Genomic DNA, 26,756 nt, shown 5'->3' on the forward strand with positions numbered 1-26,756 from the left:
CTACAGAGTTCACCAAAATGTTAGTTGTTCCTTTTTTTTTGCAAATCACAAATTCAATTGCAAAGTATTATAATTTGCAGAGACCTGATAGAACAGGAAATTTGACTCAAACTTGATCCTTTGTCGATCGGTCCGCTCATCTCTAATGCCAACCACCACGATTGGATCCTAGCATGGACAAAAAGACTATTGCACCTTTGCATCTTTACCCTATGAAGAACCTCTTCCACCCAACCAAAACTGAAGTAGCCACCAATACATTTTTAATGTAAAAACCATTAATTAATCAGCCTGCAAAGCTATCCTTAGTAATTTGATCCTGTTTTCTCAGCCTGAATCTTCAAACCCAGTCCTTCATTCCATAAATACTACACATGTACATGCAGGACATCCAGTCTGCACCTGAAGACTACATTTCCCATGAATCAATGACTGAACAATGACCCATATCACTATCATCTTGAGTCTTCAAACTTATTGACCACATCTTGCCCAATTACAGAAAAGTCAGGACGTCACCGGTGATCTGCCGATCCCAGCACCGGCAAGAAGTTTAGGACATGCTCCTGGCTCAGGGCAAAAAGTGTTGGAAGTTGGATAACAATTACGTATTTCTATAGCGACTGCTCGGTGCTATTGTTTTACAATGAATGAGTTAGAAAGTAGCAATCGGCGAATCTGATGACATTTGCACAAATTTGACCGGGAAATTCAATTTACACCAATTTGCTCAGTGCAAATCTAATGCCCCTTATTATACTCCGGGTTATATTCTCATCTCATAGCATAAAAAAGGCAGGTGAAAAAAAATAGCATCATATCTACGTGGTCGCTCACCTGTGCAGCGATCAAAACTGTCACTGTCCCGACACACCCGATGCTATATGAATTATTCGAGATATTACTGCATTCACTGGAATAAAGAACAGAGGAAAGAAAACTCTGCAAAAACATTTCATTAACATTTTGCAACTAGAATGCAGACGAACCCAGAAATAATGATGATGATGGCGTGTCGTTGTGCTCCTCCCCGCCTCTGGGCCCGCAGCGGCGGGTGAGGAGGATCCATGTGAGGCTTTTTGTTTTAAGTCCACTCTGTAAAGCCTCCAAGCTGAGTGTTTGCAGGTTCACGCTGAGCTCCAAACAATGAGCGAGCGGCCTCGGCCTGCTAAGCAGAAAGATCAGTGGACTGCTTGTTTTTGTAAGGGTCTCTCACAATCGTTATATAATGATAATTACCTCATTTGATTTTCTGTGCCTGCGTGTACAGAACATGAAGTTCAGACTCCTGATGAGACTGCGCTGCTTTATAAAAGTTCATGTTTTCAAGGCATGTGGACTAAATCTGCTGCAAGGACAGATCTATGCTGGTAAGCAAAAGGCAAAGAGGTAGACGGACGCCCCGAGGAACATGTAGCCAGAGAATAATTCCATGAACAGAGAGGAACACAGGCGCCATGTTATCTATCTATTATCTATCTATCTATCTATTATCTATTTATCTGTCTATTATCTATCTATTATACAACCCCTGGCAAAAATTATGGAATCACCGGCCTTGGAGGATGTTCATTCCGTTGTTTAATTTTGTAGAAAAAAAGAAGATCACAGACATGGCACAAAACTAAAGTAATTTCCGATGGCAACTTTCTGGCTTTAAGAAACACTAAAAGAAATCAAGAACAAAAAATGTGGTAGTCAGTAATGGTTACTTTTTTTAAAAAAAGCATAGCGAAAAAATTAGGGAATCACTCAATTTTGAGAAAAAAATTATGGAATCACCCTGTAAATTTTCATACCCAAAAATAACACCTGCATCAAATTAGATCTGTTCTTTAGTCTGCATCTAAAAAGGAGTGATCACACCTTGGAGAACTGTTGCACCAAGTGGACTGACATGAATCATGGCTCCAACATGAGAGATGTCAATTGAAACAAAGGAGGAGATTATCAAACTCTTATAAGAGGGTAAATCATCACGCAATGTTACAAAAGATGTTGGTTGTTCACAGTCAGCTGTGTCTAAAATCTGTACCAAATACAAACAACATGGGAAGGTTGTTAAAGGCAAACATACTGGTAGACCAAGGAAGACATCAAAGCGTCAAGACCGGAAACTTAAAGCAAAATGTCCTCAAAACAGTAAATGCCCAGCAAAACAAATGAGGAACGAATGGGTGGAAACTGGAGTCAACGTCTGTGACCGAACTGTAAGAAACCACCTAAAGGAAATGGGATTTACATACAGAAAAGCTAAATGAAAGCCATCATTAACACCTAAACAGAAAAAAACAAGGTTACAATGGGCTAAGGAAAAGCAATGGTGGACTGTGGATGACCGGATGAAAGTCATATTCAGTGATGAATCGCGAGTCTGCATTGGGCAAGGTGATGATGCTGGAACTTTTGTTTGGTGCCGTTCCAATGAGATTAATAAAGATGACTGCCTGAAGAGAACATGCAGATTTCCACAGTCATTGGTGATATGGGGCTGCATGTCAGGTGAAGGCACTGGGGAGACGGCTGTCACTACATCTTCAATAAATGCACAAGTTTATGTTGATATTTTGGACACTTTTCTTATCCTATCAATTGAAAGGATGTTTGGGGATGATGACATAATTTTTCAAGATAATAATGCCTCCTGCCATAGAGCAAAAACTGAAAACGTTCCTTGAAAAAAGACACAAGGTCAATGTCATGGCTGCAAATAGTCCGGATCTCAATACAATTGATAATCTTTGGTGGAAGTTGAAGAAAATGGTCCATGACAATCTATTTTCTATGATCTATTTTCTATCTAACTATCTTTCTATCTATCATCTATCTTTCTATCTATTTATCTATCTATTTTCTATCTATATATCTATTATCTATCTATATATCTATTAATTTATCTATTTATCTATCAATCATCTATCTATTATCTTTCTATCTATCTAGCTACCTATCTATTTATCTATTATATGTTATCTATATATTATCTATCTATCTATCTATCTATCTATCTATCTATCATCTATCATTTTATTATTTATCTATTATCTATCATCTATCATCTATCATTCTATTATCTATATATTATCTATCTATCATCTATTTTTTCTATCTATCTATCTATCTATCTATTATCTATCTACTATCTGTCTATCTATTATCTATCTATCTTTCTATCTATCTATCTATCTATCTATCCATCTATCTATCAATTATATATCTAAAAAAAAGACAGAAGCAGCACCAGCAGAGTTGTGTTGTGAGTTCTGTTTTTGGGCTCCCTCTGGTGGTTACTGATGGTACTGGGTGACTTGTCTTTCCTGGGTTTCTGGGTTCCACCTGTTCCATCAGGATATGGGAGTTTCCTATTTAACCTGGCTTTGCTGGCATTTCCTCGCCGGTTATCAATGTATCCAGTGTGTCTTGTTACCTCTGCTCCCTGCTCCTAGAACCTTCTGGACAAGCTAAGTTTGGATTTTCCTGTTTTGTGTTTTGCTTAATTTGGTTTTTAGTCCAGCCTGCAGATATGTGATTCTCTGCTGCTGGTTGCTCTAGTGGGCTGAAATTGCTTTTCATGTACCATGAGTTGGCACATGAGTTCAAGTAATTTCAGGATGGTTTTTTGAAGGGTTTTTCGCTGACCGCGCAGTTCACTTTTGTATCCTCTGCTATCTAGCTTTAGCGGGCCTCATTTTGCTGAAACTGTTTTCATACTACGTATGTGCTTTCCTCTCATTTCACCGTCATTATATGTGGGGGGCTGCTATTTGCTGTGGGGTATTTCTCTGGAGGCAAGAGAGGTCTGTGTTTCTTCTGATAGGGAAAGTTAGATCTTCGGCTGGAGCGAGACGTCTAGGATCATCGTAGGCACGTTCCCCGGCTACTTTTATTTGTGTGTTAGGTTCAGGGTCGCGGTCAGCTCAGGTTCCATCGCCCTAGAGCTTGTTTGTATCTGTGCTTGTCCTTTTTGTGATTCCCTGCCATTGGGATCATGACATTATAACCGGCCCACAAAGTGTTAATTGTATTGGCTGAAGTAGGAGGATAAGTAGTCTGAGGAAGTTTTTTTTTTTTTTTTTCCCCTCAGAGTTTGCTGCCTAGCCTTATTGCAGCCTGGCTACTTCCTCCTCCTCTTAATCTTTGAATGGCTCTGATCTCAGCTGTTTATCATGGACGTCCAGAGTTTGGCTTCCAGCCTGAATAATCTTGCCACTAAGGTTCAAAATATACAGGATTTTGTTGTACATGCTCCTATGTCTGAACCTAGAATTCCTGTCCCAGAGTTTTTTTCTGGAGATAGATCTCGTTTTCTGAATTTTAGGAACAATTGCAAGTTGTTTCTTTCTTTGAAATCTCGCTCCTCTGGAGACCCTGCTCAGCAAGTCAAGATAATTATATCTTTCCTGCGGGGTGACCCTCAGGATTGGGCATTTGCATTGGCACCAGGGGACCCTGCGTTGCTTAATGCAGATGCGTTTTTTCTGGCATTGGGTTTGCTCTATGAGGAACCTAACCAAGAGATTCAGGCTGAAAAAGCTTTGTTGGCCCTCTCTCAGGGGCAAGATGAAGCAGAAATTTATTGTCAAAAATTTCAGAAGTGGTCGGTACTTACTCAGTGGAATGAGTGCGCTCTGGCTGCAAAGTTTAGAGATGGCCTTTCTGAGGCCATTAAAGATGTTATGGTGGGGTTCCCTGCGCCTGCTGGTCTGAATGAGTCTATGACTATGGCTGTTCAGATTGATCGGTGTTTACGGGAGCGCAAACCTGTGCATCATTTGGCGGTGTCGTCTGAACCGTCACCTGAGATAATGCAATGTGATAGAATTCAGTCCAGAAGTGAACGGCAAAAGTATAGGCGGAAAAAAGGGTTGTGCTTTTATTGTGGTGATTCAGCTCATGTTATATCAGCATGCTCTAAACGCACAAAAAAGGTTGATAAGTCTGTTGCCATTAGTACTTTACAGTCTAAGTTCATTCTGTCTGTGACTCTGATTTGTTCATTATCATCCATTTCCATCGATGCCTATGTGGATTCAGGCGCTGCCCTGAGTCTTATGGATTGGTCATTTGCCAATCGCTGTGGGTTTAGTCTGGAGCCTCAGGAAGTCCCTATTCCTTTGAAGGGAATTGACTCTACACCTTTGGCTATGAATAAACCTCAGTACTGGACACAAGTGACCATGCGTATGACTCCCGTTCATCAGGAGGTGATTCGCTTCCTGGTACTGTATAATTTGCATGATGTTCTAGTACTTGGTCTGCCATGGTTACAAACTCATAATCCAGTCCTTGACTGGAAATCAGTGTCTGTGTTAAGCTGGGGTTGTCAGGGGGTTCATGATGATGCACCTCCGATTTCTATCGCTTCATCTACTCCTTCTGAGATTCCTGTGTTTTTGTCTGACTATCGGGATGTTTTTGAGGAGCCTAAGCTCAGTTCGCTTCCTCCTCACAGGGATTGCGATTGTGCTATAAATTTAATTCCGGGCAGTAAATTTCCTAAAGGTCGTTTGTTCAATCTGTCAGTGCCAGAGCATACTGCTATGCGGGATTATGTTAAGGAGTCCTTGGAAAAGGGACATATCCGTCCATCTTTGTCCCCTTTGGGAGCAGGTTTTTTTTTCGTGGCCAAGAAAGATGGTTCCTTGAGGCCTTGTATAGATTATCGTCTTTTGAATAAGATTACCGTAAAATATCAGTATCCTTTGCCATTGTTGACTGATTTGTTTGCTTGCATTAAGGGGGCTAAATGGTTCACTAAGATTGATCTTCGGGGTGCGTATAATCTTATACGAATAAAGCAAGGTGATGAGTGGAAAACCGCATTTAATACGCCTGAGGGCCATTTTGAGTATTTGGTAATGCCTTTTGGACTTTCTAATGCTCCTTCAGTCTTCCAGTCCTTTATGCACGATATTTTCCGTGAATATCTGGATAAATTTATGATTGTGTATTTGGATGATATTTTGGTTTTTTCTGATGACTGGGAGTCTCATGTTCAGCAGGTCAGGAAGGTGTTTCAGGTCCTGCGGGCCAATTCCTTGTTTGTAAAAGGCTCAAAGTGTCTCTTTGGAGTCCAGAAGATTTCTTTCTTGGGGTATATTTTTTCCCCTTCTACTATTGAGATGGATCCCGTCAAGGTTCAGGCTATTTGTGACTGGACGCAGCCTACATCTCTTAAGAGTCTACAGAAGTTCTTGGGCTTTGCTAATTTCTATCGTCGTTTTATAACTAATTTTTCTAGTGTTGTTAAGCCTTTGACGGATTTGACTAAGAAGGGTGCTGATGTTGCTAATTGGTCTCCTGCGGCTGTGGAGGCCTTTCAGGAACTTAAGCGCCGGTTTTCTTCTGCTCCTGTGTTGCGTCAGCCAGATGTTTCGCTCCCTTTTCAGGTTGAGGTTGATGCTTCCGAGATTGGAGCGGGGGCGGTTTTGTCACAGAGAAGCTCCGATGGCTCAGTGATGAAGCCATGCGCGTTTTTTTCTAGAAAGTTTTCGCCGGCTGAGCGGAATTATGATGTTGGTAATCGGGAACTTTTGGCCATGAAGTGGGCATTTGAGGAGTGGCGTCATTGGCTAGAGGGTGCTAGACATCGTGTGGTGGTCTTGACTGATCACAAAAATTTGATTTACCTTGAGTCTGCCAGGCGTCTGAATCCTAGACAGGCTCGTTGGTCACTGTTTTTCTCTCGTTTCAATTTTGTGGTTTCATACCTGCCAGGTTCAAAGAATGTGAAGGCGGATGCTCTTTCTAGGAGTTTTGTGCCTGACTCCCTTGGAAATTCTGAGCCCTCTGGTATCCTTAGGGATGGGGTGATTTTGTCTGCTGTCTCCCCAGACTTGCGACGTGCTTTGCAGGAGTTTCAGGTGGCTAAACCTGATCGTTGTCCGCCTGAGAGACTGTTTGTTCCGGATAATTGGACCAGTAGAGTCATCTCCGAGGTCCATTCTTCTGCGTTGGCAGGTCATCCTGGAATATTTGGTACTAGAGACTTGGTGGCCAGGTCTTTTTGGTGGCCTTCCTTGTCGAGGGATGTGCGTTCTTTTGTGCAGTCTTGTGAGGTTTGTGCTCGGGCTAAGCCTTGCTGTTCTCGGGCCAGTGGATTGTTGTCACCTTTGCCTATCCCGAAGAGGCCTTGGACGCACATTTCCATGGACTTTATTTCGGATCTCCCTGTCTCTCAAAAAATGTCCGTCATCTGGGTTGTGTGTGATCGCTTTTCTAAAATGGTTCATCTGGTACCCTTGCCTAAGTTGCCTTCCTCCTCTGAGTTGGTCCCTCTGTTTTTTCAGAATGTGGTTCGTTTGCATGGGATTCCTGAGAACATCGTTTCTGACAGGGGATCCCAGTTTGTGTCTAGATTTTGGCGGACTTTCTGTGCTAAGATGGGCATTGATTTGTCCTTTTCGTCTGCATTCCATCCTCAGACGAATGGCCAGACTGAACGAACTAATCAGACCTTGGAAACTTATTTAAGGTGTTTTGTTTCTGCTGATCAGGATGACTGGGTTACCTTTTTGCCGCTGGCCGAGTTTGCGCTTAATAATCGGGCTAGTTCTGCTACCTTGGTTTCTCCTTTCTTTTGTAATTCGGGGTTTCATCCTCGTTTTTCCTCTGGTCAGGTGGAACCTTCTGATTGTCCTGGAGTGGACATGGTGGTGGATAGGTTGCATCGGATTTGGAGTCATGTGGTGGACAATTTGAAGTTGTCCCAGGAGAAGGCTCAGCAGTTTGCTAATCGCCGTCGCCGCGTGGGTCCTCGACTTCTTGTTGGTGACTTGGTGTGGTTGTCTTCTCGTTTTGTTCCTATGAAGGTCTCTTCTCCTAAGTTCAAGCCTCGGTTCATCGGTCCCTATAGGATCTTGGAAATTCTTAACCCTGTGTCGTTTCGTTTGGATCTCCCGGCATCGTTTGCTATTCATAATGTGTTTCATCGGTCGTTGTTGCGGAAGTATGAGGTACCTGTTGTTCCTTCTCTTGAGCCTCCTGCTCCAGTGCTGGTGGAGGGAGAATTGGAGTATGTTGTGGAGAAGATCTTGGATTCTCGTGTTTCCAGACGGAAACTCCAGTATTTGGTCAAGTGGAAGGGTTATGGTCAGGAGGATAATTCTTGGGTGGTTGCCTCGGATGTTCATGCTGATGATTTGGTTCGCGCTTTTCATAGGGCTCATCCTGGTCGCCCTGGTGGTTCTCGTGAGGGTTCGGTGACCCCTCCTCAAGGGGGGGGTACTGTTGTGAGTTCTGTTTTTGGGCTCCCTCTGGTGGTTACTGATGGTACTGGGTGACTTGTCTTTCCTGGGTTTCTGGGTTCCACCTGTTCCATCAGCATATGGGAGTTTCCTATTTAACCTGGCTTTGCTGGCATTTCCTCGCCGGTTATCAATGTATCCAGTGTGTCTTGTTACCTCTGCTCCCTGCTCCTAGAACCTTCTGGACAAGCTAAGTTTGGATTTTCCTGTTTTGTGTTTTGCTTAATTTGGTTTTTAGTCCAGCCTGCAGATATGTGATTCTCTGCTGCTGGTTGCTCTAGTGGGCTGAAATTGCTTTTCATGTACCATGAGTTGGCACATGAGTTCAAGTAATTTCAGGATGGTTTTTTGAAGGGTTTTTCGCTGACCGCGCAGTTCACTTTTGTATCCTCTGCTATCTAGCTTTAGCGGGCCTCATTTTGCTGAAACTGTTTTCATACTACGTATGTGCTTTCCTCTCATTTCACCGTCATTATATGTGGGGGGCTGCTATTTGCTGTGGGGTATTTCTCTGGAGGCAAGAGAGGTCTGTGTTTCTTCTGATAGGGGAAGTTAGATCTTCGGCTGGAGCGAGACGTCTAGGATCATCGTAGACACGTTCCCCGGCTACTTTTATTTGTGTGTTAGGTTCAGGGTCGCGGTCAGCTCAGGTTCCATCGCCCTAGAGCTTGTTTGTATCTGTGCTTGTCCTTTTTGTGATTCCCTGCCATTGGGATCATGACAGAGTTGGGTACAAAGCCAACAAAGTTAGAAGCTGCACACCATATTATGTAGAAGAAAGTGCTATTCAATAGCCCACGGGCGACGTTTTGGCTCCAAGCGTGAACCTTTCTCAAGCGATATGCAGGAGCATGTGCAAAGTATTCAATTCAAGGTATACAAATTATCAAAGTATTTAACAACAATTAGAAAAGTACTGGCATATCATAATATCACAACATGACATACATACAAAAAGTGTAAACATGTAATGGTGACAATGATGTAAAGTGAATTCTAAAGGTGGAAACAGCAACAAAATCATAAAAGGATGAATAATATTTCAATTGATATTCAAAAAACAGCTGTAGAAAATGATTATGTAACATGATTCATGTTAGCGCCCATATCAATAAATGTGTATGTCAGGAAGTAAAAAGAACAGCGCATTGCGCATACATTATCGCGTTCTGAAGTATCTAGCGCCATCTTGATGTAGGGAAAGGTATCTATTACGCATGCGCTAAAATGTAATGATGATGACACATCATGCGCACCTTTTTACACATGCGTCCACCATCATCTGAGATTTTAAATGTCATCTTGATTAAGGGAGAAAGTTATCTAAAACGCATACTTAATTAAGTACAGATAATGACTGTGAAGAATATGGGAGATATAATTTCATGTCAATCATTTGTATCCTATCTGGCATGGGATTATAAAACCCCCTTAAGAATGAGGCTGTATGAGTACACCTAGCTCAGTGGGGGGGTTCAAGCCTCAAAAGGCTGTGAGTGACAGATCTCACCAGGGCCGGACTGGCCATCTGGCAATTCTGGCAAATGCCAGAAGGGCCTGTCTGGTTGTGTTCTGCTTTGTCTGCAACGTTGTTAATAGAATCAGTGTTCTCAGATCCCCATACTGTTAAGAATTGTCATGGAGCACAAAGTTGCTGACTCCATCACTTACCCCAGCAGGCCACGGGTATCATTAGAAATATTGGTCTTGTAGTGAATGTTCCTTTCCTCCATCCAGGGAAATATTTGTAATGTATCCCATCTAGTGCTTGGGGACAACATGGGCCTGTGTGATTTCAAATGCCAGGGCTGAATTTCAGCCCCAGTCCACACCTGGATCTCACACCTTGAGCCAGCCAGCTCAGAGTAGGACAAACCCTTGCTTGCTATTTAGAGTTACCCTGAAGCTGCCAAAGATCATTCTAAAAACAATTCCATAAGGAGTCATGGAGATACTATACATTCTAGCTATTCATCGTGTAGATTTTATAGATTTCTGGAAAGGAACGGATGCCTCCCAGGGTCTTGATCTCTTCTAACTTCCCAGGGAGCAGAGATATGTAGAATGGCTAATAGGAACTAGATAGCAAAGATGTATTTATTCTAAATGCATAGCAGGGTCCGGCTGGGTCTGATGGAGCCAAAACTGCTTCCCTAGGACCCTCCATTAAAGAGTTATGACTCTTCTTAGGTTTTGGAGTTTTAAGCTGCTAGAGACAAGGTGAGGGGATTTAGATTCAGGCCAGAGAGCAGGAGAGGAGTCATTCACAGGGGATAGAAGCTAATGTAAGGCCATGTGTTCTCTCTCTGTTATACATGGGTCCACTTTGAAAAGGGGTCATGTCAAGCAGCAGGCTATGAAGAACCAAGGAACCGTCTGGCAGCCCATGCAACAAATGGAGTTGAGATTTAGGTCAGGCCTAATAGATTTCTCAATGCTGAGATATTCCAGCAGATAATTTCCATCATGTAATACCATGAGGAGGCATCTGATACTCCCCAAATTTGTTCTACAGCCAGATAATGACCCCCAACAACCAACCAATGCCATTAGGAAAGAGCAGTACTTGGGATAATGATCTGGCCCCACAGATCCTTGAATGATGGATGGTCATTAAATATTGATGATGAATGCGATGAGAGGTAACCAGATACTGATGGTAGAGATGATGGGCGGTCATTAGATACTGATGATGGAGGCAATGGGCGGTGAAGGCAAACTGATAATGGAGGCTACTAGTGGTCACCAGATACTGATGATGGAGATAATGGATGGTCACCAGCTACTCATGTTGCAAGCAACTTGTGGTCACCAGATGATGATGGAGGTGACGGGCAGTCACCACAAACTGATGATGGAGGCAATAGGTGGTCAACCAAATTTGATGATGGACATGATGGGTGGTCACCAGATACTGTCGACAGAGGAAATGAGTTGTCACCCAATACTGATGATGGAGTTCATCAGCTACTGATGTTAGAAGCAACTTGTGATCATCAGATACTAAAGACGGAGGCAACACGTGGTCACTAGTAATAATATTAATAATCCTTATATAGCGCTAACATATTCCGCAGCACTTTACAGGTTGCATACATTATCGTTGCTGTCCCCGGTGGGGCTCACAATTTAAATTCCCTATTAGTATGTCTTTGGAATGTGGGAGGAAACTGGAGTACCCGGAGGAAACCCACGCAAACACGGAGAGAACGTACAAACTCTTTGCAGATGTTGTCCTTAGTGGGGCTTGAACCCAGGACTCCAGCGCTGCAAGGCTGCGCCACCGACCGAATAGCATTGCTGCTCAGGTCTCCCCGAGCATGCTTGGGTAGTCTCCGAGTATTTGTTAGTGCTCGGAGATTTAGTTTTTGTCGACGCAGCTGCATGATTTATGGCTGCTAGACAGGCTGAATACATGTGGGGATTCCCTAACCAGCAGGCATTCCTCACATGTATTCAGCCAACTAGCAGCCGTATATCATGCAGGTACATTGACAAAAACGAAATCTCTGAGCACTAAAACATACTCGGAGACCACCCGAGCATGCTCTGGAAAACCCGAGCAACGAGTATACTCGCTCATCACTAGTGGTCACCAAATTCTGATGATGGACATGATAAGAGATCACAGATACTGACGATGGAGGTGACAGGAGGTCAAAGATACTGATGATAGAGTTGATGGGTGGTAATCAGATACTGTTGATGAAGGCAATGGGTGGTCGCCAGATACTGATGATGGAGGCGATGTGATGTGTGGTCATCAGATACTGATGATGGAGGTGACTGTCGGTGTTAGGGGTCGAGTTCCCGCTTCTGCACAGGGGGAATCTCGAGCCACCTCCGCTGCGGTCTCCCATTCTTGTCCAGCCGCAGTGGAGTCTGCTCAGCAAAGACGTCGGTCCCAGCGTCTTGCTCATTCTCACTCTGTTCTGAGAGTTACTGCTGCTTCTTCAGCTTCTGCCATTAAAGTCAGTGCTGGTCAGCAGCGAGCGGGACTTCTCTGGGACTAAGTCCTTGTCTGCACGTAGTGAGCATGCCCAGGGTAAGATCTCCCGTTGGAGATCGAGGGTCATGTGCTCAGGCTCTGCAGCACACTCCATTGGTCCTCTTGGCAGGTCTTGGAAGGGCAAAGGTGCTGTGGCCACTTCCTGTGCTTCAGCTATATAAACTGCGCATGACCGCACGGCCATGCGCTAGTATTGTCTTACAATTGTTAATGTGTGTATGTTGTGAGTGCAAGTCGTCCTTGGATACCTGTACCCTATTGAATGTCTGTTCGCGGAAGGTGTATGGTTGCTATCTAGCGCCCGACTTATCCTACAGCACTAATCACACATTACAGCGTCCAGTTGCTGTGACCGCCAGTACGGTGCCGTGCACTTCCTCTGTGCTTTCCTTACCCAAGCCTGGGTGGTTAGTGGTGTTCGTCAGTGCGGCACCGCATGCTCTCTTGTGCCTTAATATTGTTGTTCAGTTTCCTTACACACCCAGTTGCGGTGTTGTGCCAGCAAGGGTCTAGCCGGACTTCAATCCTAGTTGGGGTTGAGTTCGCTGACTACTTGCTCGCGCTTTAGGTGCGGTACCGCGGTCCTGTGACTCAACAGGATTGCTTCTTTCACGCTGGGTGAGGTTAACCCACGCGTGTATACTTTAGTGTACCGCCATATAGTCTGCAAATTGCTAGCAGCAGGTTTTCACCTGCACGGTGGACCCCGGACTGCGAACGCATCTATATCATCTGTCTTGGTGCGTTCCGCCAGTCCTAACAGAATACTAGCGCCAGGGTCTGGCTAGTAAAATGGCGGACGACCAGTGTTTACAGCGGTACATCCAGCAGCTGGAGGGAAGGTTAGCGGCTCTTGAGCGTACAACCTCAGCTGTGGATGTCACTGCTGTAGCTGTGCAGGCTGCAAGTGTAGCCGCAGCCAGTTTGTCCGCTGCCACCCCTGCTCCGACTTTATCCCGTCTCCCGCTTCCTGACAAGTTTGCTGGCGACAGTAAACATTGTCGCGGATTCGTGAGCCAGTGCTCTATACATCTTGAGCTCCTGGCGTCACGTTTTCCTACGGAGCGGGCGAGAGTGGGATTTATCCTATCTCTCTTGTCGGGCAGGGCGTTGGAGTGGGCAACGCCACTCTGGGAGCGAGATGATCATGTGGTACAGAGTGCTCCTCTCTTCTTGGACACTCTGAAGCAGGTCTTTTTAGGGCCTCGGGTTACCCACGACACCGCACTCCAATTGTTGTCTATTACACAGGGTACGTCTGTGGTCAGCCAGATTGCCATCCAGTTCCGGACTCTAGCTTCAGAGTTAGAGTGGCCAGACAAAGTTCTTATTCCGGTGTTCTGGAGGGGACTGGCAGACCATGTGAAGGACGCCTTGGCCACTAGGGAGATACCGGCCACACTGGAGGAACTTATTTCTGTGTCTACCCGCATCGACCTCCATTTTCACGAGCGGAGGTTGGAGCGGACCCAGTGTAGGCAGAGGTATCGGCTGGCTCCAACTTTTGCCAGACCTCTGGAATCCCCTGTCTTGGCGTCAGATTCCCATGAGGCCATGGAGGTTTCTCGAGCGGGACCCAAATCTCTAGCCGCTCGAGTACCCGTGGTTTGTAATAACTGTCAACAACATGGACAACACGGTCGGGAAACGATCGCGTCTAGTAACCATTGGGGGGAGGTTCACTAGACACAGCAGCATTCTCCTCCAAACTGTCCTTTAAAGGGACAATCCTGTTAGGCTCCTCCACTCTAACAGTCGAGCTTTGTGTGGATTCAGGAGCAGAGGGAAACTTCATGTCCTCTGCTTTTGCTACACGTCATGCTATACCACTAGTCATGCTCGCCAAACCAATAACGGTTAGAGTTGTGAATGGGGCGACACTCCCACTGCAAATCACACACCAGACAGTTCCGTTCTCGCTGTCCATATCTCCTTCCCACCAGGAGATTATTTCCCTTCTTGTCCTTCCTGAGGGAATGGATGAGATTTTGCTGGGAATACCCTGGCTCCGTTTCCACTCCCCACATATTGAGTGGTCCTCAGGGAGAATATTGGGTTGGAGAAAGTCTTGTTTGGGCAGGTGTGTGAGTGAGTGTGTACAGGTCTCTACTACCGAGGTACCCGCAGATCTTTCATCACTTCCCAGGTATTATTTGTGTTATGCAGACGTGTTCTCTAAAAAGGCTGCTGAGACTCTACCGCCCCATCGCCCTTACGACTGTCCTATCGACCTCTTGCCTGGAGCCGAACCTCCTCGGGGAAGGGTATATCCCCTCTCTCTCCCTGAGACGGAGGCTATGTCTCAATACATTCAGGAGAATTTGGCAAGAGGGTTTATAAGGAAGTCAGTGTCTCCGGCAGGGGCGGGATTATTCTTCGTGCAAAAGAACGGGGAGTTACGTCCTTGCATCGATTACAGGGGTCTCAATGCTATCACTATTAAGAACAAATACCCGTTGCCCCTGATATCGGAGCTCTTTGACAGATTAAGGGGAGCTAAAATATTCACCAAATTAGATCTGCGGGGTGCCTACAATCTGATTCGCATCCGTGAGGGGGACGAGTGGAAAACGGCTTTCAATACCAGGGATGGGCACTATGAGTACCTGGTGATGCCTTTCGGGCTCTGTAATGCCCCAGCCGTTTTTCAGGACTTTGTCAACGATATCTTCCGGGATATGCTTTCTACCTCGGTCGTAGTCTATCTGGATGATATTCTCATCTTCTCTCCAGATATTGACTCCCACCGGAGAGATGTTGGCAGAGTCTTCGAACTCTTACGGGCAAATTCCTTATATGCAAAGTTGGAGAAGTGTGTGTTTGAACAGGAGTCCTTGCCTTTCCTGGGCTATATCATCTCGGCCCAGGGATTGGCTATGGATCTTGCCAAACTACAAGCAGTGATGGACTGGCAGGAACCCCATTCTCTTAAAGCGGTGCAGCACTTTATGGGGTTCATAAATTACTATCGCCAGTTCATTCCCCACTTCTCAACTTTGGTAGCTCCCTTGGTATCCCTCACCAAGAAGGGAGCGAATCCCAAATCGTGGTCCGAAGGGGTCTCCAAGGCCTTCAATTCTATAAAGTCCCATTTTGCTAGCGCTCCCATCTTACATCGTCCCGATGTGGGTAAGCCATTCCTTTTGGAAGTGGATGCCTCATCCGTTGGTGCTGGAGCAGTCCTCTATCAAAAGGATGCTCAGGGTCGGAAGCACCCATGCTTCTTTTTCTCAAAGACCTTCACACCAGCGGAGAGAAATTACTCCATCGGGGATAGAGAGTTGCTGGCAATGAAGTTGGCCTTTTCGGAGTGGAGACATCTCTTGGAGGGTGCTCGGTTCCCATTCCAAGTTTTCACGGATCACAAGAATTTGGTCTATTTACAAGCAGCCCAGCGGCTGAATTCTCGTCAGGCCAGATGGTCCTTGTTTTTCTCCCGGTTCCAATTTACCCTACATTATCTCGCCGGGGAGAAGAACATTCGTGCTGACGCTCTCTCTCGCTCCTTCATGTCAGCTGAGGAGGAGGAGGACGAGCCTTGTCATGATTCCAATGGCAGGGAATCACAAAAGGACAAGCACCAACGAGCTCTAGGGTCATGGAACCTGAGCTGACCGCGACCCTAAACCTGAACACACAAATAACAATAGCCGGGGAACGTGCCTACGTTGATCCTAGACGTCTCGCACCAGCCGAAGATCTAACTTCCCCTATTAGAAGAAGCACAGAACTCTCTTGCCTCCAGAGAAATACCCCACAGAAATAGCAGAACCCCACATATAATGACGGTGAAATGAGAGGAAGGCACATACACAGTATGAAATCAGATTCAGCAAAATGAGGCCCGCTAAAACTAGATAGCAGAGGATACAAAAGTAAACTGCGCGGTCAGCAAAAAACCCTTCAAAAAACCATCCTGTAATTACTTGAACTCATGTTCCAACTCATGGAACATGAGGAGCAATTACAGCCCGCTAGAGCAACCAGCAGCAAAGAAACAATTATATGCAAGCTGGACAAGACAAAAATAAATCAAAACGTGGAACAAGAAAATCAAAAACTTAGCTTGTCCTGAAGATTACTGAAGCCAGAAGCTGAGGTAACAAAACACTCTGATAACCTTGATAGCCGGCGGGGAAATGACAAGAAAGCCTGGTTAAATAGGAAACTCCCAAATATTAATAGAACAGGTGGACACCAGAGACAGCAGAACACAAATCACCCAGTACCATCAGTAACCACCAGAGGGAGCCCAAAAACAGAACTCACAACAGTACCCCCCCCTTGAGGAGGGGTCACCGAACCCTCACGAGAACCACCAGGGCGACCAGGATGAGCCCTATGAATAGCGCGGACCAAATCATCAGCATGAACATCAGAGGCAACCACCCAAGAATTATCCTCCTGACCATAACCCTTCCACTTGACCAAATATTGGAGTTTCCGTCTGGAAACACGAGAATCCAAGATCTTCTCCACAACATACTCCAATTCTCCCTCCACCAGTACCGGAGCAGGAGGCTCAGGCGAAGGAACAACAGGTACCTCATACCTCCGCAACAACGACCGATGGAACACATTATGAATAGCAAACGATGCCGGGAGATCCAAACGAAACGACACAGGGTTAAGAATTTCCAAGATCCTATAAGGACCGATGAACCGAGGCTTGAACTTAGGAGAAGAGACCTTCATAGGAACAAAACGAGAAGACAACCACACCATGTCCCCAACAAGAAGTCGAGGACCCACGCGGCGACGACGATTAGCAAACTGCTGAGCCTTCTCCTGGGACAACTTCAAATTGTCCACCACATGACTCCAAATCTGATGCAACCTATCCACCACCATGTCCACTCCAGGACAATCAGAAGGCTCCACCTGACCAGAGGAAAAACGAGGATGAAACCCCGAATTACAAAAGAAAGGAGAAACCAAGGTAGCAGAACTAGCCCGATTATTAAGGGCAAACTCGGCCAGCGGCAAAAAGGTAACCCAGTCATCCTGATCAGCAGAAACAAAACACCTCAAATAAGTTTCCAAGGTCTGATTAGTTCGCTCCGTCTGGCCATTCGTCTGAGGGTGGAATGCAGACGAAAAGGACAAATCAATGCCCATCTTAGCACAGAACGTCCGCCAAAATCTAGACACAAACTGGGATTCCCTGTCAGAAACGATGTTCTCCGGAATCCCATGCAAACGAACCACGTTCTGGAAAAACAGAGGGACCAACTCAGAGGAGGAAGGCAACTTAGGCAAGGGTACAAGATGAACCATTTTAGAAAAGCGGTCACACACAACCCAGATGACGGACATTTTTTGAGAGACAGGGAGATCCGAAATAAAGTCCATGGAAATGTGCGTCCAAGGCCTCTTCGGGATAGGCAAAGGTGACAACAATCCACTGGCTCGAGAACAGCAAGGCTTAGCCCGAGCACAAACCTCACAAGACTGCACAAAAGAACGCACATCCCTAGACAAGGAAGGCCACCAAAAAGACCTGGCCACCAAGTCTCTAGTACCAAATATTCCAGGATGACCTGCCAACGCAGAAGAATGGACCTCAGAGATGACTCTACTGGTCCAATTATCCGGAACAAACAGTCTCTCAGGCGGACAACGATCAGGTTTACCCGCCTGAAACTCCTGCAAAGCACGTTGCAAGTCTGGGAATACGGCCGACAAAATCACCCCATCCCTAAGGATACCAGTGGGCTCAGAATTTCCAGGGGAGTCAGGCACAAAACTCCTAGAAAGAGCATCCGCCTTCACATTCTTTGAACCTGGCTGGTATGAAACCACAAAATTGAAACGAGAGAAAAACAGTGACCAACGAGCCTGTCTAGGATTCAGACGCCTGGCAGACTCAAGGTAAATCAGATTTTTGTGATCAGTCAAGACCACCACACGATGTCTAGCACCCTCCAGCCAATGACGCCACTCCTCAAATGCCCACTTCATGGCCAAAAGTTCCCAATTACCCACATCATAATTCCGCTCAGCGGGCGAAAATTTTCTAGAAAAGAACGCACATGGCTTCATCACCGAGCAATCGGAGCTTCTCTGTGACAAAACCGCCCCCGCTCCAATCTCGGAAGCATCAACCTCAACTTGGAAAGGAAGCGAAACATCAGGCTGACGCAACACAGGAGCAGAAGAAAACCGGCGTTTAAGTTCCTGAAAGGCCTCCACAGCCGCAGGAGACCAATCAGCAACATCAGCACCCTTCTTAGTCAAATCCGTCAAAGGCTTAACAACACTAGAAAAATTAGTTATAAAACGACGATAGAAATTAGCAAAGCCCAAGAACTTCTGCAAACTCTTAAGAGATGCAGGCTGCGTCCAGTCACAAATAGCCCGAACCTTGACGGGATCCATCTCAATAGTAGAAGGGGAAAAAATATACCCCAAGAAAGAAATCTTCTGGACTCCAAAGAGACACTTTGAACCCTTTACAAACAAGGAATTAGCCCGCAGGACCTGAAACACCTTCCTGACCTGCTGAACATGAGACTCCCAGTCATCAGAAAAAAACAAAATATCATCCAAATACACAATCATAAATTTATCCAGATATTCACGGAAAATATCGTGCATAAAGGACTGGAAGACTGAAGGAGCATTAGAAAGTCCGAAAGGCATTACCAAATACTCAAAATGGCCCTCAGGCGTATTAAATGCGGTTTTCCACTCATCACCTTGCTTTATTCGTATAAGATTATACGCACCCCGGAGATCAATCTTAGTGAACCATTTAGCCCCCTTAATGCGAGCAAACAAATCAGTCAACAAAGGCAAAGGATACTGATATTTTACGGTAATCTTATTCAAAAGACGATAATCTATACAAGGTCTCAAGGACCCATCCTTCTTGGCCATGAAAAAAAAACCTGCTCCCAAAGGGGACGAAGATGGACGGATATGTCCCTTTTCCAAGGACTCCTTAACATGATCCCGCATAGCAGTATGCTCTGGCACTGACAGATTGAACAAACGACCTTTACGAAATTTACTACCAGGAATTAAATCTGTAGCACAATCGCAATCCCTGTGAGGAGGAAGCGAACTGAGCTTATGCTCCTCAAAAACATCCCGATAATCCGACAAAAATACAGGAACCTCAGGAGGAGTAGATGAAGCGATAGAAATCGGAGGTGCATCATCATGAACCCCCTGACATCCCCAGCTTAACACAGACATTGTTTTCCAGTCAAGGACTGGATTATGAGTTTGTAACCATGGCAGACCAAGTACTAGAACATCATGTAAATTATACAACACCAGGAAGCGAATCACCTCCTGATGAACGGGAGTCATACGCATGGTCACTTGTGTCCAGTACTGAGGTTTATTCATAGCTAAAGGTGTAGAGTCAATTCCCTTCAAAGGAATAGGGACTTCCAGAGGCTCAAGACTAAACCCACATCGCTTGGCAAATGACCAATCCATAAGACTCAGGGCAGCGCCTGAATCTACATAGGCATCGACGGAAATGGATGATAATGAGCAAATCAGAGTCACAGACAGAATGAACTTAGACTGTAACGTACTAATGGCAACAGACTTATCAACCTTTTTTGTGCGTTTAGAGCATGCTGATATAACATGAGCTGAATCACCACAATAAAAGCACAACCCATTTTTCCGCCTATGGTTTTGCCGTTCACTTCTAGACTGAACTCTATCACATTGCATTGTCTCAAGTGCCTGTTCAGAAGACACCGCCAAATGGTGCACAGGTTTGCGCTCCCGTAAACGCCGATCAATCTGAATAGCCATAGTCATAGACTCATTCAGACCCGTAGGCGCAGGGAACCCCACCATAACATCTTTAATGGCCTCAGAAAGGCCATCTCTGAACTTTGCAGCCAGGGCGCACTCATTCCACTGAGTAAGCACTGACCATTTCCGAAATTTTTGACAATATATTTCTGCTTCATCTTGCCCCTGAGAGAGAGCTAATAAAGCTTTTTCAGCCTGAATCTCTTGGTTAGGTTCCTCATAGAGGAAACCCAATGCCAGAAAAAACGCATCCACATTAAGCAACGCAGGATCCCCTGGTGCCAATGCAAATGCCCAATTTTGAGGGTCACCCCGCAGGAAAGATATAATAATCTTAACCTGCTGAGCAGGGTCTCCAGAAGAGCAAGATTTCAAAGAAAGGAACAGCTTGCAATTGTTCCTAAAATTCAGAAAACTAGATCTATCTCCAGCAAAGAACTCTGGAATAGGAATTCTAGGTTCAGACATAGGAGCATGTACAACAAAATCTTGTATATTTTGAACCTTAGCAGCAAGATTATTCAAGCTGGAAGCTAAACTCTGGACGTCCATGATAAACAGCTAAGGTCAGAGCCATTCAAGGATTAAGAGGAGGAAAAAAAAAAAAAAATCAGCCAGGCTGCAATTAGGGCTAGGCAGCAACCTCAGAGGAGAAAAAAAAAAAAAAAAAAAAACTTCCTCAGACTACTTTTCCTCCTACTTCAGCCCAAACATTTTTTGGCCGGCTATACTGTCATGATTCCAATGGCAGGGAATCACAAAAGGACAAGCACCAACGAGCTCTAGGGTGATGGAACCTGAGCTGACCGCGACCCTAAACCTGAACACACAAATAACAATAGCCGGGGAACGTGCCTACGTTGATCCTAGACGTCTCGCACCAGCCGAAGATCTAACTTCCCCTATTAGAAGAAACACAGACCTCTCCTGCCTCCAGAGAAATACCCCACAGAAATAGCAGCCCCCCACATATAATGACGGTGAAATGAGAGGAAGGCACATACACAGTATGAAATCAGATTCAGCAAAATGAGGCCCGCTAAATCTAGATAGCAGAGGATACAAAAGTAAACTGCGCGGTCAGCAAAAAACCCTTCAAAAAACCATCCTGTAATTACTTGAACTCATGTTCCAACTCATGGAACATGAGGAGCAATTACAGCCCGCTAGAGCAACCAGCAGCAAAGAAACAATTATATGCAAGCTGGACAAGACAAAAATAAATCAAAACGTGGAACAAGAAAATCAAAAACTTAGCTTGTCCTGAAGATTACTGAAGCCAGAAGCTGAGGTAACAAAACACTCTGATAACCTTGATAGCCGGCGGGGAAATGACAAGAAAGCCTGGTTAAATAGGAAACTTCCAAATACTAATAGAACAAGTGGACACCAGAGACAGCAGAACACAAACCACCCAGTACCATCAGTAACCACCAGAGGGAGCCCAAAAACAGAACTCACAACAGAGCCTCGGCTCATTGTCCCTTCGGAGAGTCTGAGAACTGTAGCTCCGGTTTCGCTAGAGTCTGTGCCCCCGGGCAAGACTTTTGTTCCCATCAATTTGCATCCGGAGGTTCTCTCTTGGGCTCATTCGTCCAGAGTGGGTGGACACTTTGGGGCAAAAAGGACATCTGAGTTACTGGCGAGAATGTACTGGTGGCCACATATGGTTCGTGATGTCAGAGACTACGTTCAGGCATGTGTCTCTTGTGCCAAGAATAAGTCTTCCCGACAACGGCCAGCTGGTTTGTTATACCCTCTGCCGGTGGCAGACAGGCCCTGGGAGATGGTCGGGATGGATTTTGTTGTGGGTCTGCCCAAGTCTCGTGGCTGTACCATTATTTGGGTAATCACCGACCATTTTTCTAAAATGGTGCATTTGGTGCCGCTTCCCCGGTTACCTTCTGCACGGGCCTTGGCAGCGTTGTTTGTCAAACACATCTTTCGTCTTCACGGTATGCCAGACAAAATTGTCAGTGACCGAGGTCCCCAGTTTGCGTCTCGGTTCTGGAGAGAGCTTTGTCGTCTTCTCAGTATCGAGTTGAATCTCTCTTCGGCTTATCATCCCGAGACGAATGGGTTGGTAGAGAGAGCCAACCAGACCTTGGTCACATATCTGCGACATTTTGTTTCTGCTAAGCAGAATGACTGGGCATCTTTGCTACTGTGGGCGGAGTTTGCTCTTAACAATGCTGTCGCTGATTCCACTGGACAAACCCCATTCCTCCTCAACTATGGTCAGCATCCACGGGTACCTGTGCCCATGCCCGTGTCTTCCGCCGATTCCAGGGTGGCAGACTGGGCTGTGGAGGCACGGGACATTTGGGATCGCACTCAGGATGCCATTCAGGCTTCCAAGGAGAGAATGAGGTCCTCCGCCGACGCACATCGGCGCCCCGCTCCAACCTTTGCTCCTGGCGACTTAGTGTGGCTCTCCGCCCGTAACATCAGGCTGCGAGTTGAGTCTACCAAGTTTGCACCTCGCTACTTAGGTCCTTTTAAGGTCCTCGAACAGGTTAATCCTGTGGTTTACCGTCTGGCCCTTTCTCCACGCCTAGGTATCACCGACACCTTTCATGTGTCCCTCCTTAAGCCCATCTATATGTCCCGGTTTTCTGAGTCATCTACTGGGACTTCGGGTTCATCTACGGACGATTACGAGGTGAACGCTATCTTGGGGTACAAGGTGGTTCGTGGCAAAAAATTTTATTTGGTAGACTGGAGGGGTTACGGTCCTGAGGATAGATCCTGGGAGCCTGCTGAGCACATTCGGGCTCCGCAGCTCATTGCTGCCTTCGAACGTAGCGAGGCCCAAGGAGGGGGGGGGGCCATGTTAGGGGTCGAGTTCCCGCTTCTGCACAGGGGGAATCTCGAGCCACCTCCGCTGCGGTCTCCCATTCTTGTCCAGCCGCAGTGGAGTCTGCTCAGCAAAGACGTCGGTCCCAGCGTCTTGCTCATTCTCACTCTGTTCTGAGAGTTACTGCTGCTTCTCCAGTCTCTGCCATTAAAGTCAGTGCTGGTAAGCAGCGAGCGGACGTCTCTGGGACTAAGTCCTTGTCTGCACGTACTGAGCATGCCCAGGGTAAGATCTCCCGTTGGAGATCGAGGGTCATGTGCTCAGGCTCTGCAGCACACTCCATTGGTCCTCTTGGCAGGTCTTGGAAGGGCAAAGGTGCTGTGGCCACTTCCTGTGCTGCAGCTATATAAACTGCGCATGACCGCACGGCCATGCGCTAGTATTGTCTTACAATTGTTAATGTGTGTATGTTGTGAGTGCAAGTCGTCCTTGGATACCCCTACCCTATTGAATGTCTGTTCGCGGAAGGTGTATTGTTGCTATCTAGCGCCCGACTTATCCTACAGCACTAATCACACATTACAGCGTCCAGTTGCTGTGACCGCCAGTACGGCGCCGTGCACTTCCTCTGTGCTTTCCTTACCCAAGCCTGGGTGGTTAGTGGCGTTCGTCAGTGCGGCACCGCATGCTCTCTTGTGCCTTAATATTGTTGTTCAGTTTCCTTACACACCCAGTTGCGGTGTTGTGCCAGCAAGGGTCTAATCGGACTTCAATCCTAGTTGGGGTTGAGTTCGCTGACTACTTGCTCGCGCTTTAGGTGCGGTACCGCGGTCCTGTGACTCAACAGGATTGCTTCTTTCACGCTGGGTGAGGTTAACCCACGCGTGTATACTTTAATGTACCGCCATATAGTCTGCAAATTGCTAGCAGCAGGTTTTCACCTGCACGGTGGACCCCGGACTGCGAACGCATCTATATCATCTGTCTTGGTGCGTTCCGCCAGTCCTAACAGTCGGTCACCAGATACTGATGGAATTTACATTTTTCTTTTCTTCATTCACTTTGGGGTTTTTTTAATATTTTTTTAACTATTCTATTACTGGAAGCTATTGACTCTGAAGAATTTTATTTCCACACCTGCCTAACACTTTTTCAAAGTGCTGTTTATATGCTTACAGTGGGTACGGAAAGTATTCAAAACCCTTTACATTTTTCACTCTTTGTTTCACTGCAGTCATTTCTTAAATTCAAAAAAGTTCATTTTTTTCTCATTAATGTACACTCTGCACCCCATTTTGACTGAAAAAAACAGAAATGTAGACATTTTTCTAAATTTAATAAAAAAGAAAAATTGAAATTTCATATGGTCATAAGAATTGAGACCCTTTGCTCAGACACTCATATTTAAGTCACATGCTGTCCATTTCCTTGTGATCCTCCTTGAGATGGTTCTACTTCTTAATTGCAGTCTAGCTGTGTTTAATTAAATGGATAGGAATTTATTTTGAAATGTGCACACCTGTCTATATAAGACCTCACAGCTCACAGTGCATGTCAGACCAAATGAGAATCATGAAGTCAAAGGAACTGGCCAAGGAGCTCAGAGACAGAATTGTGGCAAGGCACAGATCTGGCCAAGGTTACAACAGAATTTCTGCAGTACTCAAGGTTCAAAAGAGCACAGTGGTCTCCATAATCCTTAAATGGAAGAAGTTTAGGACCACCAGAAGTCTTCCTAGACCTGGCTGTCCAGCCAAACAGAGCAATCCTGGGAGAAGAGCCTTTGTGAGAGAGGTAATGAAGAACCCCAAGATCCAGTAAGGAGATGGGAGAAAGTTCCACAAAGTCAACTATCACTGCAGCCCTCCACCAGTCGGGCCTTTATGGCAGAGTGGCCCGATGGAAGCCTCTCCTCAGTGCATGACATAGAGTTTATGAAGGATTCCCAGACTATGAGAAATAAGATTCTCTGGTTTGATGAGACAAAGATAGACCTTTTTGGTGATAATTGTAAGTGGTATGTGTGGAGAAAACCAGGCACTGCTCATCATCTGCCCAATACATTCCCAACAGTGAAACATGGTGGTGGCAGCATCATGCTATGGGGTTACTTTCAGCTGTAGGGACAGGAAAACTGGTTGTCATTGAAGGAAACATGAATGCGGCCAAGTACAGAGATATCCTGGATGAAAACCTCTTCCAGAGTGCTCTGGACCTCACACGTGGCCGAAGGTTCACCTTCTAACAAGACAATGACGCTAAGCAAACAGCTAAAATAACAAAGGAGCGGCTTCAGAACAACTCTGTGACCATTCTTGACCAGCCCAGCCAGTGCCCTGATCTAAACCCAATTGAGCATCTCTGGAGAGACCTGAAAATGTCTGTCCACCAACGTTCACCATCCAACCTGACGGAACTGGAGAGGATCTGCAAGGAAGAATGGCCAAGGATCCCCAAATCCAGGGGTGAAAAACTTGTTGCATCTTTCCCAAAAGACTCATGGCTGTACTAGCTCAAAAGGGTGCTTCTACTCAATACTGACCAAAAAGGTCTATCTTCATCTCATCCGACCAGAGAATCTTATTTCTCATAGTCTGGGAGTCCTTCATGTATTTTTTAGCTTTTCTTGCACTGAGGAGAGGCTTCTGTTGGGCCACTCTGCCATAAAGGCCTGACTGGTGGAGGGCTGCAGTGATAGTTGACTTTGTGGAACTTTCTCCCATCTCCCTACTGCATCTCTGGAGCTCAGCCACAGTGATCTTGGGGATCTTCTTTACCTCTCTCAACAAGTCTCTTCTCTCACGATTGCTCTTTTTTAGCTAGACGGCCAGCTCTAGGAAGACTTCTGCTGGTCCCAAACTTCTTCTATTTAAGGATTATGGAGGCCACTGTGCTCTTAGGAACCTTGAGTACTGCAGAAATTCTGTTGTAACCTTGGCCTTGTCTGTGCCTTGACCACAATTCTGTCTCTGAGCTCCTTGGCCAGTTCCTTTGACCTAATGATTCTCACTTGGTCTGACATGCACTGTTTTCAAGGACATTAATGTATAAAAATACACTTCACTGGCATGGTTCTAGTGCCGTGCGATTTTTTTCTTGCACCCAGTGACTTGCATTGGTGAGTCTCATCCGATATACGAGGACAATTGCAGCATTCAGTCCGATTTCAGCTGCGAAAAAAGTTACAGATGAGCCGAGACTCATAGATTAACATTGGTCAGAGTACAATAAGATTTTTTATCAGATTGCAGGTGAGTATGAGCCCTTATGCTTAGAAGGAAAAATAAACTAGCACTTGTGATCCAAGCCATTTTGTTCATGGAGCTCATACTCTTGACCACCATTGGTATATTATAGTACAAGGCATGGTTGCTGGGACTCATTTCTTCTACTGGATTTATTTTTGCATTTGCCCTGTTCTTATATTTTTATACATTTCTCAATGCGATCATTTTAATTTCTATTTTTTTTTTACATCTTGCTGAAATTTTTATCCTTTACTTTGTACCTGTTACCAATAGACAAAATTATTCATATTATTGAGCTTAGTGAATTGTTGCAAAAACTCAATTTCTAAAGTCTTTAAAAAGTAATTTCTGCGAATAGATATTTCGAAAATCTGCATCCTTTGAAAAAAGTTTTGGCGCTGAGGACCTTTTTACTAATTTGCTTCAACTTCTGGTTTTGCTCCAAAAAGCCCTGTCTTCCTTGAAGCACCTGATTGATAGGCAATTTGTTCGGCATAATGAGCATTCATGCTTAAATCTGCAACCTGGCACCGGTGTTTACTGCCAACCGGTAAATGACCAACATAAGCTCCTTTCATTGTCAAGTCACAGACCTGCTTAATTTGACTTTCCAGCATTTCTTTCTGATGGGGACAATGGCACTGGGCATTGTTTTGTCGCGTTACAAATTTTCG

Source organism: Ranitomeya imitator, chromosome 2, assembly GCF_032444005.1.
Source record: "Ranitomeya imitator isolate aRanImi1 chromosome 2, aRanImi1.pri, whole genome shotgun sequence".
NCBI lineage: Eukaryota > Metazoa > Chordata > Amphibia > Anura > Dendrobatidae > Ranitomeya > Ranitomeya imitator.